Source organism: Mesocricetus auratus, unplaced genomic scaffold (genome assembly GCF_017639785.1).
Source record: "Mesocricetus auratus isolate SY011 unplaced genomic scaffold, BCM_Maur_2.0 Super-Scaffold_100020, whole genome shotgun sequence".
Classification (NCBI taxonomy): Eukaryota; Metazoa; Chordata; class Mammalia; order Rodentia; family Cricetidae; genus Mesocricetus; species Mesocricetus auratus.
Window position 1 is genome coordinate 21327111 of NW_024429201.1, and position 17158 is coordinate 21344268.

General features: G+C 43.2%; 1 long non-coding RNA gene across 2 annotated transcripts in view; it reads right to left on the reverse strand.

Moving 5' to 3' along the window:
• The window catches only part of LOC110339558, a 31144-nt gene extending 19754 nt beyond the window's left edge, over positions 1-11390 (reverse strand). The window contains exons 1-3 of one of the 2 annotated variants that reach the window (XR_002381618.2): positions 10909-11388; positions 6451-6540; positions 3819-4814 (exon numbers count right to left, since the gene is read on the reverse strand). This is a non-coding gene — a long non-coding RNA (uncharacterized LOC110339558). Of the gene's footprint in view, positions 1-3818; positions 4815-6450; positions 6541-10908 lie in introns of those variants that run through there. The other variant, XR_005869934.1, reaches the window with a different exon arrangement.
• Positions 11391-17158: the final 5768 nt, after the last annotated feature.

A 17158-nucleotide genomic window follows, 5' to 3' on the forward strand; every position in this document is an offset into this window, starting at 1 on the left:
AATTTGCACTTAGGTGTCTCTCAGACATATTGAGTCTTCATTTTGAAAGTATTCACTAAGAAGAAAATATAAACAAGCCTTTGAGCTCCTGGGCAAAAGGGAGGCCAGAGACATGTTTACTAGTTCATTTGGCAACCCTTGATAGAACTCTTCTATGTAGGCCCTGGCTGGGCTGGAAGGAAGGACAATCGGATTGTGTTATAAGTTCCTTCTTTCTTTTTACTGCACACAGACTAAACGGCCTCTAAATATCTTCTCCATCCCAGTGTTTCCAATGTCTTTCATTCAAAAACAACGGAACTTGATTTAATCGTGCTTGCATCCATGTAACAGCCTTGAAGCCTCTGATTTTGGAGCATGTGTTGCCAGGCACTTATATTCTCCACTCTGCCTCAGAGAAATCATGCTGGATTTTTATTAGCTACATAAAAAAGTTGACATTTATGGTATTGCACTTGTCATCTTAAAATGAGATGCCACATCTTAAAATGTACCTGAATATTCTGGAAGCAGATTTCACCATGGCCTCTGTAAAATCAGGTATTGTTTGCAAACTCTCCCAGATAAACCATGGTCCTGTCTACAATACTAGACCCAAGGAAATCCTTTAATAGTTTCCACAGTACTAATTGGTTTTCAATATATGAGAAGCCAATTCGCATATACCTTGAAGGAGAAAAACAGCCGAGAACGACTGCCAAGCCCTGGGAGAGATCCTGGCCGCAGGATCCCCATTCCCTTTTGGCTTTTTCTGGTGCACACAGCCTTGCAGCAACCCTTTTTCTGTTTTCCTGCTTCAACACCCACTTCATACTAGATTCACACTCTTAAGACAAGCTCTCCTTTCACTGAACTGGATTGGGTTCTTCCAAGGGATTAGGAGACTCTTCCCAGTATCCAAACACAGAGTATCACTCGGTCATTGGGCAATGCTCTCAGGAGGCAGGGTGAGGTTCAGAGAACAGCTGTGTGTCTGTGTTCTACTCCCACACAGGACAGTACACTCATACCTGGGTTTTCCCTGGACAATGACCATGGCGTCCAAAAACCCAGCATTCTCAGCTACATCATGTGGATGATTTAGAGGCAATGTTATTAAATTACCGTCTAATTAATTGGCTCTTGGTGTTACCAAGCCAGATTGCTAGAGGCTGAGTCCCTTGATTGTATGATTTAGTCATCAACCAGTCTAACTCTAAGGGATTCCAGTCATCTGCAAAATCAGTTCGAGAAGGTCGGGGACCAGCACTTAACCATTTCTAGTTCAGTTCTATACAAGCTTGTGCTTATGTCATAGGTTAAAGGTGAGACTGCATGAAAGCAAGTTAGAAAATCTTGACAACAGGCATCTTCTAAGAGTTGGTAGTGCTCTTTATATAGGAGACGTTCCTTAAATACTGTCTAATTGGAAATGGTTTTCAGTCTGTACACTTAAGCGCATAGTGAGGTCTCAGAAAAACCAATATCCCTCCCACTAAATCCACTTGAATTCATCCTCAGGCCTGGTTCTTTCCCCAGGTCTTACCAGGCCGAGCCTTGACTGAGGAAAGAACCCTCTATGGGATGAGACAGCGTTGGCTTCGGACACTCTTGCTGTTCATCTAACTTTCTTAGAAGCCTCCATTTGCTGTGAGGCAACTCTTGGTTCAGATCAGCTCACCCCCTGCCTCATCCATTGTGGCCTTTCCTCCGCTAATCTCCTCCCATGTCAGAGAAGAGCTGCTTTTGAAAGCCATTTCATCTTGTGCTCCTGTCTCCTCGCCCCTGCCAAGGCCTCACTCAACTGTCTCCTCTCTCTGACCTTCAGAACTTATGTGTCCTCGTCCCTCCCAGCCGATACTGTTGATTCGTTCCGTCCTCTTCTGAAAATAGATTTCCCTCGATTCGCCTCCCCCTCCCAAGCGCAGCTCCCTCTGTCCTTCTCATGACGAAGCTCGCCACCTCCTCTTTTCGCTTCCTTTTCTCTCCTCCACACATTGCCATCTGTCATCTGCCTCCAGCTCTCCAGAACACCGGCTCTCAGAAAGGTTACCAGCAGCCTCCTTGCTACCCAGCCCACGGGTGTATTTTTAATTCCTAGCCTTCTGCCGTACTTGGCCTTGCTGCCTGTGCCCCCTGCAGTCACCTTTCACGCCAGCCCTCTTGAGCTTCCTGCTTTTTTCTCAAGCCTTCCTCTGGCACGCATGCCCGGCCGCCTCCCCTAATGTGCATTCTATCCCTGCTTCTGTTCTTTCTTCCTGTTGGCTTTCTCTGGAGTCACTGTGTCTCAAGGCTTAGGCATTGTCTTGGACAACTGACATACTTCAATTCTGCTCTGTCTCCTCTGAACTATTAAACCTTTAAAAAATCCATTTATCTTTCCAAGCTTCTGCTCTCCCTTCTGTGAAATCAAGGGTTAGAGGGAGTATCAGTAAAGATGACTCTTTCGTAGCTGTTGATCCAAGACCGCACAGGGTCAGATCAATAGCCTAGAACTGGTAAATAGTAAGATCAACCCATGGCAGCCACTATTATCCTCTTAGTTTCTTTCACTGCGACCTGAGATTGACCTCATCTTCTCTCTGGACTTCAGCTCCCATGCTTCCTTCATGATGTTGAGATTCCCGCCTCTAGTCCTGACCTTTCCTGTGCTCCATCCAATGACACCTTCTCTGATGTGTCCACAGGACCTCAAACTCCACGTGTCTAATTGTAGGTTGGATTGTGTCCTTCCCCATTCCCTCCGTATATCAAAGCCTTGCCTCCTAGGGGAGCAGTGTTTGGAGATAGGGCCCTAATCAATCTCACTGATGACCTGAAGAGGAAATGAGGCACAGGGTGACATCAGCGGTATATGCACACTGTGGAAGACCATGGGAGAGGAAGGTGGGTAGGTTGCCATTTGCAAGCCATGAGAAGAGGCCTTAGGGAAAAATAGCTTTCACTCAGCATCTTGATCTTGAACTTGGAGCCTCCAAAACAGTAATCAAATAAACTTCTGTTGTTTAAGCTGCAAAGAAAGTGGTATTCTGTTATGATCATCCCAGAAAGCTATTACATGCCTAAGCTTACATCATTGTGTCTTCTTTTAAGCATAGGCTCGTGGTTTGAATAGGTTCATGAGTGTCCATTCTCCCTTAAAGTCCACAGCTAGCCAGTCTCCAAGGCCTGCCGGGTTTGATTTCAGAGCAGCTCACACCTGTGTGCCACCTGGCCAGCTCAGGACTCTGCCATCATTCACCTGGTCTCTTATAACAGCCTCCCACTTGATGCCACGCTCTCACGGCAGCATTACCCCACTGGAGTCCACCCAGTTGGATCACTCACTCTAAAGCTCGGGCATATTTGCAGGTGCCTTCAGCTGGTCCTTCATTAGCTCCCCACTGCCTGTCACTTAGCTAGACACTGAAGCTATCCACAACCTGGCTCCAGCTTACCCATCTGTCTCGGATCTGCTTTTACCTTACCTAGACTTTTATTTAACCTAACAAGAAAGCTACTGCTCCGGGGGAAAGCCTCCCCCTTTATGAAGACTCTCTCATCTAAAATGGCTCTTTTTTCCTTGTTGCCACTCAACATCACTGAGCACTTTCTTCCTCTAATTCCTACAGGAGGTCTTTTTATTGTGCGGAGACCTTCTGACAGCTTCAGGACAGACTGGTAATGCTGTATGTGTGTCTTCCTGTCTCTCTTCAGCTGTAGATCCAGAGGGCCAGTGCCCAGCACAGTATAGGTACATACAGCGCTTCCCCAGCCTTGACTGAATGGGTAGCAAGGCTGGGAAAACAAGCGGCCTTGATAGTCTTAAGCCTTTATCACAAAAGAGTTATGAAACAAAATGAATCACAAGTCTCTATTTATTCTGGAATTTAAGCTCTAGGAATGAGATAAGTAATATTTAAAAAAAATGAAACGGCAGTCAAGAGGCAGAGTGACAGAGGTATTGTCATTGATACCCAGCCACCACTAATCTTCTTCTAGTAGTTTCATCTCTATTGATCACTTCTGAAGAGTGGCCTGAGCTGTCTTAGCTGACCTCCCTATCTGCCCAGGTGATCCCCCGCCCAGCCTTGTTTTTTCCCTTCCTTGCGAATATCCATGGCCGGTTACAAATGGTGTGGAGACTACTCAGGAGTGTACACTATAGGATCTGTTCTGATTGCTCACTTCTGACAACCCCTTCTTACTTTCTTAAAAGGCCTTTGGGAGAGCAGCCAGTGCTCTTGAGCACTGAGCCATCTCTCCAGCCCCAAATCTATACACTTAATACTTAAAATATAAGTTTCAATTTCTTCAAATTGGAAAAAAGAAGTAATGAGAGTTTGTTACATAATAAATAAGCTATTTCTAAAGATGCTAATTCTTTTCACTTAAAAAAAAAAGGTATCAAGGCTCCTGAGGTTAAGACATTGTTTGTTTTGGTCACAGTGAGTAAACATGTTTGCTTTTCCTTTTTTTTTTTTTTTTTGTTTGCTTGGTTTTTCTTTTTCTTCTTCCTATTTAAAAAAACAATATTTTTATACATTATACAAGCACTCTGGTTCTGATATAAACAGCCATGTTTGCTCTGCTTCATTTCTGGGCTCCTGGGGTACATTGTCTCTGTAGAGCTCTGGCTTTCACACTTAATCTCCTGATATTTCTCATTTCCCATGTGTTTTGAGTTTCTTGGACTTCTTTAAAACTTTGTCAGTGCCTGACTGAGAGCCATCTTCTGAAAAGCTGGGCGACTGGATGCATGCAGCTGAAGACAGAATGTGTTCTGGGAAGATGAGACTTTCTAGATTAGCGTCTCCTCATACCATATGGCCGAGTGAGTGATCAGATGCACTTATCTATTGACAGAAAAATAGAGCTTTTCACATAGACTTATCATTATGAAGAATGACATCACCAGAGAATTCAGAAATAGAAACTATCTCTTATTTGGGTTGGAAAAAGACTGGGGGAAAGTTAGACATACCGCCATATGGATAACCTTAATTCTAATTTGCATCTTAATGGAAATGAACCTTCAAATGTCTGTTCCCTTCAGTCCTTGAGACAGTAAGCCTTTTGTGGCTCTCTTTAACTCGGGAAAGCCAGATTTAAGCTATAAGTGGATTTTCTCAAAGTTCACACCATCTAAAAGTATTTGAGATAAAGATATTATACACTGATACGTTAAGCCACATTTATGGGAATCCTTACACCCTGTGCCAGACTACGTGGTTTTCTTCCTAAACAAATGTTTCCCTGACTTTAAAGGTCATTTATATCTTTAAAAGAGAAATCTATTTAAAAAAAAAAGGTTTTCTGGAATCCTGGCATCCAATGAAATCTACTGCATATATCTTCCTTTTCTTTGCAAACATGAATTTTATAACTATCATTATTTTAGTTTTGCAGCATTGATATATCAGGTGTCTTTTCTGTACATCAGGAAGAGTTTTCTTTGTTCATATATGTATATCATCAATTTTTTATTGGTTATAATATCCTACTATGTGCTGCCTGAATGCCCTTTCATTAAATCTCCCCCCCATGGATTGTGATGAGGTATAGGATTTATCGGTCCCAACTATGCCACTGTGGCAGTTAGAAAATCAACAGATGCAGGAAGATTGCTTTGGCCTTCTGCTCCTGCCCTGACACAGGTCATAACCCTGAGAAAGAATTTTCTGGCTCCCCTCTGAAGTACATTATAAAGCCTTCATGTGAGAACTTCCTTCACCACAACTTGAGGAACAAGATGTTCTCATCTCTGAAGATAGGAACACACAGAAGGATGGGAAAGAACTGGCCTTGCTAAGCCCCCCTGGTTTATTACCATTAGAGCATGCCCTCTGTGTCTGACTGTACTTCTCCACAACTATTCACCTCTTCATCAAGAGTAGAATAAACATACAGAGGTTTCTTTGTGTCTTCATTCCAGAGCGCCCCCATGTCACATAAAACTTGTACCTCGAGTTTTAAATGCATTGTTTTCTCTTATTGATCTGACTTTTATTACAGTGCCTCAGCCACAGAACCCCCCCCAAGTTGAATAAGAGCCACAAATCTCCCATGTCAGACAACTGTTGCCAGAGTTGCTGCTCTATGCAATGTTACAACAGTTGTCACTGTATCTGGATATGTGAGTGCCTTTTTAGTCAGTTTCTAACTTTGAAAACTGGTACAGGTCTTTTTAAAGAAGACATTGTATCATATGTTGGAAAGAAAAGCTAGAGCTTTCAGATCTTTAAAAATTATCTAGGGTTTCAATCTTATTCAAGGTATTTTTTAGCAAAGTGAGCTGGGGATATTAGTGTAAAGATAGATAGATGATAGATGATAGATAGATAGATAGATAGAAAGACAGATATTGATGTACAGATAAATAAATTTTAATCTTTGTATTATAGTACCAAATAAACTGAAATGAAAACAATATCAAATTCTGCAAGATAACATTAAAAAATCTTCACAAACTTGAAGTAAGCATATACATACCTTCAGTAGGTGTCGAAAATGCAAATCATTAAAAATCTGCTTAACTGAACTTCATTGTGATTTAAAATATCAGCTCTTCAAAATGTGCACCTGAAGAAAGAAGAAAGAGTTCGTGTGTGAGTAAGGGTGGGGTAGATGTAATCAGAGCTATGTAGGATTAGACAAAGAGAGCAGCGAAGGAAGGGAGGAAGGGAGGGAGGGAGGAAAGAAGGAAGAAGGGAGAAACAAATGTCAGAAAAAGAATGCCATAAAAATATAGTGTTCTTACAAAACTTAATCAAACAATCTGATACATTTAATGAGCAATATCTTAAAGAAGGATTTCACTGTATGAAATCCTTAAAGAAGGATTTCATAAATCTATGAAAGCAGGTTCAACTACACAGTTGTTAGAAAGATGCAAACACTAGGATAACTGAAGAATGAAACATGAACACACACACACACACTCCTGCAAATGGGGAGCTGAGCCCTCAGATTGTACTGTTGGAAATATAAAATGACTCTTCTACAGGGCATATGACTCTATCAGAGCCAATCAGGGAAGATTGTGGATCCTAGTCAGTTCTGAGACACTTGTGAGGAAAAGAACTGTTCTTCTTCCTGTATTTGAAACTGAGAATCATCTCGCTGTTGAATAGAATTGAGATGTTTAACCCAACTACAACAAGTAGAATAACCATCAAAGTGCAATGGTGATATCAGAGCAGTGGAAAAGGCCAAGGGGTACGGGGGATCTTTCCTTCTGGTCAAGGAAATGAAATCTCTGACCTACATAGAGACCTAACATTCAATTGGGCAGGCCGATAGCCTGGCTAAGGGGCCACCCCTACAAAGGCAAGCTCACCCTAAGCCGTACTAAAGAGATGGGAGGAATAATTAGCCCTTTCCTGCAATACAGAATTTCTACCTCCTACCACAGTCTTACAAGCTCTATAAAAAAAGGTCTGTTTTCTTTGCCCACCTTTGTCTCCACTCAAAAAGGCATAGCTTTTCCCATTTCTTCTCTTCTATCTCTTTCTTTAGATGCTGCAGAACTGAGCATGCTCTTTCTGGGACTCTGGGCTTCCTCTCTCTAAAGCTTGCCTCCCCACCATTGGCTGCTCGTCTGCCATATGGATGACCCTCCATGCTGGCTTAACATATTACCTTTTTCCCTCTCTTCTCATTCTTTGAGAAGCTTCCAAGATTTACAGTTTTCCTGCTTTGGGCAGGGAATGAGGGGTTGTTCTTATTGAGGTCTTCTTTTTTAAAGATTTATTCTCATTACTTATTATTTATTTGTGTGTGTGATATCTATGTACCTGTGTGTGAGTGTGTGCATGTGAATGAGGATGACCCAGCTATTCAAAGGCATCAGATCTCCCAGGGGGCAGTTGCAAACTATCTAACCGGGGTGCTGGGCATTGAACTGGGGTCCTCTACAAAAGCAGTACATTTTAACCCCTGAGCCAGCCTGAGATTTTCTTTTAAACTCTAATAAAATTGTTCTCAACCTTCTGTTTCAGTCTGTCATTAAATTACTTTATTATGAGACTAAGAACCCCAAGAGGGAGCCCTGATTTCCCCAGTATCATTGACTCCTGTGGGACTGCCTAACATTTCCAGTCAAAGGTGAGAGCAGGTAAGATTCCCACTGAGCCCCCAAAGGTACTTTCCCTGATGATCGTTGACTACAGTATTTACTTTCCTGTCACTTATAACTGACACAGAGCCCTGTGCGACACCCACTCAGCCACCAAACTGTAAAAATTATCCCATCTACCATGGAGTTTTAGAACAGACTATATGGATGGTATCTGTGCTGTTGTTGAGAAAGAGAGCAGCATGGCGATTGGAAACAGAGCAGTGGCTTCTAGTGGAGTCTGTTTTTGTTCTTCATCACAGTTGTCTCCTGTGACCAGCAGTAATTGAGAGTAGCCATCTACTGTGTGAGCACTTTAACAGGTGTGCAATTGGGCTTGGCAAGTAACTTGGTAAATGAGTAGCCTGGAAGGAGTGTGCTGAGGGTGACCTCCAAAGCCACAAGAAGGCCTTCTGTGGAAGAGGAAGGGTGGACCAGGCAGCTGTGGGACAGTTGTCAGCAACTGACAGGACCATGGCACCTATAGAATACTTTAGTCACACATATTTGCACAGAAGACACTGGGGCATCCAGGAGGGGCCATGCCTCATGATTCAAGATAGTAGCTCGCAAGATGAAATCATCTCCAGAAGCATCTGCCCTTGCTGGGTTTGGGCAGCTTTGTTTCCTTGCTGGACTCCATCAATGTCCAGAACTGGTCGTGGCGGTAGCTCAGTGGGGAAAGTATGCTTAGCAGCCTTAACACAGTCTGTTATGTTTCCCAGGCCTGGAGAAAAAGAAAATGCCCAGTGGACTGTGCCCATTGCTTGGTGAGTATCTTTGCCATTATTAACCTTGAAGAAACCTGAAGTAAGTACTGGTCTCAGCTCTGGTCTCTTCATCTTATGTTGATGTTTTTCCCAACTAAAAATAGTAGCTTCCTGCTTCTCCGAGATCAGGCGCCTTCAACATCAATGTTGAAATATTTACTTCAGTGCCAGGAAAACGAGTCTGTTATGTCTCTGCAATTTGGCTGGCGGAAGCCAAGTTTTCTTGGCAACGCCCCTCATCAGCCTGCAGGAAAGGGTCACCCAGATCTACAAAGGGACAATCGGCAGAGATTGCCTTTCTTCCCCCTCCCTCTTCACATTTAGCTCTGAGCTATGAACATGCTTAAAAGCACTAGTGAGGAGGCCAGTTCTGAATGGTCTTTGTTCTTTGAGATAAGTTCAAAGGTATCAAAAGTCGGCCTCTGAGGCTGGAGGGAAAATGCTTTCTACTCAGCCGCCAAAAGAGTTGAAAGTCTACAGGCTTCCCTGAAATTCAAAGGTAGAAACAAGAAGGAAGCTGAAGATTGTTCCCTGACATTGGAAGATAGAGTTTTCCTTTCTTCTTTTTCTTCGTAGTCTCTGTCTCTGTCTCTGTCTCTGTCTCTCTCTCTCTCTCTCTCTCTCTCTCTCTCTCTCTCTCTCTCTCTCTGCAGGCAAATCAGGTTAATGCAGCTGTGCCTTTGGAACAATTAGACCCACCTAGACAACCAAAAGACAATGCCAAGAAACTGTCCCCAAGAGAGAAACAGTGAGTGTTCTGACCTCGTATGCACTGGTGGGCTTTTTTATAATCTGAGGCCTTTGCATACATGTTTCCCACAGATAAAAACGCAAGCATCTGAACTGCAGGTCTAAGTGTTTTCCTCTCTGCTGCTGGCCCATGCAGCTGGCAAAACATGACCTAGACCTGATGAACCCCTGACATGTCAGTCCTTGGGACAGGGTCAGAAAGACGTCTGGATCTTTAAAAGACACTAATTGTTTAAAGAGTGAAATCATTCCCGGAAACTTAACCCAGCATCATAATTGAACCCAGAATGATACTGTGAGAGTCTCAGAGAGGAAACCTGGGAGTGTGTGTATGTGCGTGTGTGCGCATGTGTAAAGGCCAAAGGTAAACTTGGGATGCCCTCCCTCAGGCGGCCTCCACCTTATTTTTGAGATAGGGTCTCTCATTAGTCTCATTAGTCTGGAGCTTACTGTGTCTTCTAGACTGCATGGTCAGTGAGCCTCCGGGAATCTGCCTGTCTCCATCTCCCAGCACAGGAATTACACGTGAGCACTACCATGTCTAGCTTTTTTCATGGGTACCGGGAATCAAACTCAGATATTCAAGCTTGCACTTTACTGACTGAGCTACTCCCCAACCCACCCCCTTATTTTTTTTTGACTCCTGTTGACAAGGAAGCTAACCCTGCCCTCTAAAACAGAGTGACACAGAAGAGTACTCAGACGAGGTCTCACAAGTCCCATGGCCCCTCAAACTCAATGCTAGCACCTGTGCAAAAACCAAGGCATGACAAATGTATTACTGAGGAGCCACTGGGCATGAGGCCATGGGTCAGTCTCCAAGCAAGCCTCCGGTGTTTATCACCCCAGTCCGTGCATTAGAGTGCGTGATGACACCCTCTGTTGCTAGGCAGTGGGGCTAGGCAACGATTGGAATCATTTGCCGTCTGGGCCAGTCAGGATCTAGGGACTTTGATCCCAATCCGTGTGTTTTATACAGTTTGCAGTATTTGGAGGCTCACAAAGATTATGACCTCATCCATGATCATTTCTCTTTATTTTATATAAAAGAACAACACAATTCAGTATCTAATGACCCCTCTCCCCAATCAGTTGTTTTGTTTTTGTTTTTTAGACAGTGTCTCACAGTTTAACTATGGCTGGAATCTAACTGTGAAACTTATTATTATGTAAACTCAAATTTACAGAGATCCAGCTGCCTCTTCCTCCTGAGTGCTGGGATTAAGGGGGTGTGCCACCATACCCAGCAATATATGGAGCAACCCTCCCCCCTCCCCTCCCCTCCACACCCCACCCCTCACCCCCAATACTCACCATTCTCATAAGTGCATGGATTCCAAATACTGACACCACATTGGCTTCCTTCCCATTTCAAAACAGCATTTGGGTCAAGAATGGATGAAACAAATTGAAGAATAATGGTTTCAGGCTAGTTACTCTATGCTCCAAATGAACAATTAATATATCACTGCTGTCTGATATATATATGTGTGTGTGTGTGTGTGTGTGTGTGTGTGTGTGTGTGTGATCTAAACAAATAACAACATTAAAAAAATCCCCGCGGTTATTCAGTATGCACACAGAACACATTAGTCTCTGGCAACATCTCCAGGAACTAATTGAGTATAAAATACCATGCAGAAATGGAGGTACTCTAGTGGAAATGAAGAAGGATAATGGTTTTACTGGATACAGAGGCGAGCCTCACATCCCGGCGCCCTCCCCTCAGTTCCCTCCTGTGCCTCTTCCTTCCACAGAGACAGCAGGGCACAAGGAGGAAGTCGCCAAGATTTCTAAACAGAGAGCATGATTCACAGATGAATCATGACTGTGCGGCCTGCAGCCCTGTCAGAACTCAGGAGGGAGTAGCTCTCGGGTGGTAATGGCCTCATTACGAATGTTATGGAGGCGGCAGTATGTCTTCTCTGAGAGATAAAGCAGTGTTAGCCACACTTCACAGGGCAAATTAAATTCCTTTGAGCTTATTTACCAACTTGAAGCCGGTGCTATTCTCTATGAGCAGAAGTTTCAAAGGAAGATTATGCTAATAACTCAGCAGAGTGGCTCTCTGGTGTAGCAGGGTGTCTGTTAAGATGATGGCACACCCCATATGCTGTCATGCCTTCTGCATGGCTGGACCATTGACCTGATCGTCTTTGGTTTTGTGTATTCTCTTTGGGAAGGAGAGCGCATTATCAGGTTTAGACCTACCAGCTGTGCAAATCTTGGACTTTCTAACCATCTGTTGTTTGCTAAGTACCTACTATGTACCTGCCTCTATGTTTAGTCAATCTGTATACAAATGTCTCATTTGAAGCCAATAACCATCTCATGAGGTAAGTATATTTTTGCACTATGCAAATTGGCATGCCAAGAAATAAGGCAGGGGCTGGAAAGATGGCTCAGTGGTTAAGAGCACTAGATACTCCTCCAAAGGACCTGGGTTCAGTTCCCAGCACTCACATGACAGCCCACAATTGTCTGTAGCTCCAGTTCCAGGGTATCTGGCACGCTCACACAGACATACATGTAGGCAAAACATCAATGCACATAATGTAAAAATAAATAAATCTTAAAGAAATTAGGATTCCTGCCCAAGTCAAGTAGTAGAAAATGATTAACAACTTGATTCAGCACTTAGGAGGCTGAGGCAAGAGGAGAGTGAGTACAAGATCAGCCTGGGCTTTAAATCAAGGGTTCATACAAGGGGTGGAGGGTGCAGGAAGGAGAAGAGAGGAGACTATGACCCCAGCATTCCTCAACATCACCAGAACCAGGAAGTACAGCTACTTGATCTGTGATCTGTAGCCACAGAAGCATGGCTTCAAGCATGCAGATTGTGATGCGAGCATTCTCTCAGTGTTCACAGGGCACCTGCTGCTCTTCCCATCCATGCTCTTCCCACAGGTCTCTCTTCCTTCTCTTCTCATGAAAAACCTACAACTGAACCTCAGACCATGTACCACACATGGCTAGTAGCTGGATGTCCAATTGACTCTCTGTATCTACAGCAGTGGATTAAAAACGACCCGTGTATGTTCACGTACAGACTCTCTTGCTATTCCCTATACATTGTGGCAATTATTTATACAGCCTTTACACCAGACTTGTTTTTATAGGTAATCTAGACATGATTTACACTGTGTGGGATGGTGTCCATGGATTTTATGCAAATATTAGATCACATGTACAACTGAAGCATCTGAAAATTTTGGTACTGCAGGGGTCCTGGAGCCAATCCTAAATCCATAATGAAGAATGATTATTGCCTTAGTTAGGGTTTCTATTGCTGTGATAAAATACTACGACCAAAAGCAATTTTGGAAAGAAAGTATTTAGTCCAGCTTACCGTTCCATGCCATATTTCATCATCTAAGGACCTCAGGGCAGAAGCGCAAGGCAGGAGCCTGTAGGCAGAAACTGATGCAGGGGCTGTGGAGGAGTCTGCTCACTACCTTGCTCCGTATGACTTTCTTGGACAACTCGGGACTACCTGCCCAGGAACAGCCACAGTGAGCTGGATCCACACATCAGTAGTTAATCAGGAAAGTGCCCCACAGGCTTGCCCACTAGCCAGCTTGTTATGGGGGCATTTTCTCAGTTCTCTTTCTGAATGACTCTAGTTTATGTCAAGCTGACAAAAAACAAAATAAAAAATCCTAGTCGTCACAGCTAATGTTTAACATGCAAGCAAAACTGCCCAATGTCACCAAATGCCTAGTACCCACTTCCTCACTTTTTCTTTGGTCTCTTGATCAAGAGATAATGATCAAGAAAGCAATTTCACTATTTTAGAAGGTTCTAGGTCTGGGATTATTGCCTTCAGGGAGAATATAACCAAAAGCTAACATGCATTTTGAGATTAATACTCTGATTACTACATAGAGAGAGCCACACTGGTTCTCAATGTCATAGCCAGTTAAGTCCACCTATACTTTTCTTATTATAGCAGATAACTCTGTCCACCATGGGAGGGGTAGCGAAGATTATGCAACTATGAGTTCAACCTTTCACGAGATTGGAATCTGTTTAACTTTTCTTCACATTATTGTCTCCTAGTTTTGCTTGGCATGTAGTCTACAAGAAACTACTGCTCATTCAGGAAGAACAACAACAACAAAAAAAGTCGAGGCCAGGGGTCTCCAAGGCACAGGAGCAAGTCTCAGACTTTGCCACCAAAATGTTTCAGTGGGAAAGGGACTTGGAGGACCTCTGGTGCTCCCTAGCCCACGAGCATAGCCAAACTGGAGAGCTTCAAGTTCAGGGGAAAGACACTCTCTCAAAACAAATAATCAAAGTGGGGAGTGATCCAGCACCAACCTCTGGCTCTTCATGGGCACCTGCAAATACATATATACATACGTGCCTGGCTACACTCATACCAGTCCACACGTTTCAATATAAACCAGTTGTTTACATTGTTTATGACTTAGAGAAAAAGTGTCAGCATGCTACAAACGAGGTTTTGAATGTCCTCGGTTCTTGCAAATATAGTGAACAATAGGGGAAGCATTGAGGCAACTGACAGGGAGGGTGAGATGATTGCAAATAAACAGAAGATCAAGGTGCTGAGAAAAAGTTGCAAGGATAAAGTGATTTCTGCACAAGCATGAGGATGACTTCAGCTCCCCAGCACCCAGGAAAAAGCTGGGCATGGCCGTGTACGTTAGTAACCTCAGCTCTGAGAGGCAGAGATAGTTGAATTCTGGGGGCTCACTGACTGGACAATCCAACCAAAATAGTCACCTCCAGATTCATGAGAACCCCTGTCTCAAAAATGTAAAGTGGGAAAGTAATTGAAAAAGACACACCCCAATGACTGTCAACCTTTGACCTCTACATGAGCCCATCAAGTTCACCAGGACACACATGCTCTCTCTCTCTCTCCCTTTCTCTCCCCAGTTTAAACAAGATTGCATAAATACGTATGCCTCACACCCTAGCTGTGTGGACACCAGAACCATTTGTAGACAGGAGTCCTTGCCACGGGGCTGTGATCTATACCATGTAAGGTCACTGAAGCAACTAGGAGTTAGACCTAAAGTTTACCTATAAGCCCCACCAGCCCAAAGACCAGGTAACTTCCTGGGATTCTGGGATTTGTAGTTCTTGAAAAATAACAACAAAGCCTCATGGGAAAGTATGGTAGACCTTGAGCTTTGCCCATATAAGCCCTGACAGCATGTGCCTCAGGGACACTCGCTTGGAAAGTTTCTAGTTGATGGTCCTGACCTAATCCCGTCTTGGTCAGTATTTAATAATTTAATAAAAGCTTGCTTAAGTTTGGCCAACATGGCGGAGCTGGTCTTTCTGGTGAATCTTAGATTGGCACTAGGTACTGGCTTTCTTTCGCCCTTTGTCCTCCCCTCTCACTTGAGCAGCGTTAACCTGTGGTGGACTGTGCTGTTCCAACTGGATGTCTGAGAAGAATCTGCTTTAAACTGAAAACTCAACTCGGGGGGGAAGCGGTTCTCAGCTCAGGTGTCAAGGACAAATAGGCATGTCTCAAGGATGTTTAGGAACTGTATAAAATTAGGTTTTGCTCATTAAGAGAATGTCCAAGTGTGAGGATGAGAATAGCTTCCTTTAACTACGTCCCTGGCACATTAGAGCCAGGTCAAAATTCTCACCATCTCACAGTCTTCCATAAACTAATTGTGTCAGTCGGCTTTCTGTTACTGTAACAAAGTGCCAGAGACAACTTAAAAAGAAGAAATGTTTGTTCAGTCTCTTGGTCTCAGAGAGCCCAGTTCATGACTGGTTAGCCATTGGTTCTGTGAGGCAGCAGGTCCTGGCAGGAATGCCCATGTGCTACTGGTCGGAACACAATATTGTGCTGATACCATGGTAAACAGTATGGAGATAACTCACAAAACTGGAAATAAGAATCACCCATGATCCAGCAATCCCAAAAAGGCTGGAAAATGAAGTCCTGAAGAGATGTTTGTATGCCTATGCTTGTAGCAACAGTATTCATAATAGCAAAATAAACAAATAAATAAATAAAAGAACCCAAATTCACTCTCTGGATAGATGAATAAATAAAAATTTATAGCAATGTACTGCCTACATGTTATAGAGTGTTATTTTGCCTTTAAAAGGAAAGACATTCTGACACATGGTTCCACACCAATGAATCCTGAGAATCTGCTACTGAATGAAGTAAGTCAGTAATAAAAAGTCAAGTATTCAATGAGAGTCATCAGACAGAAATTGCAGTAGATGACAGAGGAGTGATTGACAGGAATTAGAAGCAATGGGTGGTGTTCAATGACTACAGAGTTTCAGTTTTGCAAGACGAAGAAAGCTCTGGAGGCGGGTTTCACAAGACTGTCCATGTATGAAACACTACTATCAAGACAGTAGCTTTTATGTTATGCACATTTTATCATACCCTTAAAATTCTTCATTTAAAATGCACCTAGAGGCCCATGGACATGGGTGGCCATGATGCCTCACCCAGAATATACCCTCAGTGGAAAAGCCAGTTAAGATGATGAAGTATTGGGAAGCTATAGGCCATCCCCAAACCCTATGTCTCCCTCATTCCCCCCCCCCCCCCACTATTCCCCTCCTCTATTTTCATTCCTCCTGTATTTTACTATTATACTTTATTGGGAATGCTACTGAAAGAAGTACTTGGATAGAAGCAGAATAAGAAAGGATTGAGGGGGGATCTAGAGTCAGGGAGATGAGTGTGAGGCCTGTTCTACAGGAGAAATTTTATGCGTGCTTTGAAATGACCAAAACCCCTATCTAGGAAAGTCATGGGCTGTAGGGGAGACACTATTAATGCTGTTTTTCTAAATGGTCTTCTCAAACCTCCCTCTAAATGTTTATGTTTATAGCCATAGATTTGTGCTGCTCTTAACCTTTGTCAAGGGGTCTTGTTTTGTTTGGGGAGGGGTGTAGGGGGGAGTAACGATGAATGTAGGAACTAATTATTGTTATTGTTCAAAGTGCTTAGCATAAGCAGTTTGTGAGTATTCAACCACACATGGAACATCTATAGTATCTCTCCACCCCTCCGAAGGCTCAAGGAACATTGTCAGAAAGAATGTAAGAGCTGGAGGCTAGGAGGAAGTTCTATAAAATGCCCCCCCCAATACAACATGGCTGTTGCACACATGAACTCCTAGAAGCAGTGGTTTTTACCTACAAAATACCTACACAATATCAAGCCAGCTAAAATTCCACCATGCAATGGGGAGGGGCTGTCAACCTATCAGCTGCTGGGACAGGGAAATTCACTGTTTGTTTGCTTTTGTTGTTGTTAGGAAGGTGGCCACTGGTAGGCTCTTCAGACTTCAATGGATGATCATAATGTCTGTGTACATATAGGCAAGACTAACTGTATTCAGTATACTAAATATATACTCAAATACATATATATATATATATATATATATATATATATATGAGAGAGAGAGAGAGAGAGCTAAGAGAAGAATGTGAAGCTGGGAGAGAGATTAAATAGGGCCCTGGGAGAAGCCAAAGAGAGGAGTGAGAGGTGGATCTGATCAACAAGTATGAAAATGTCAAAGAATAAATAAAACCTTACCCA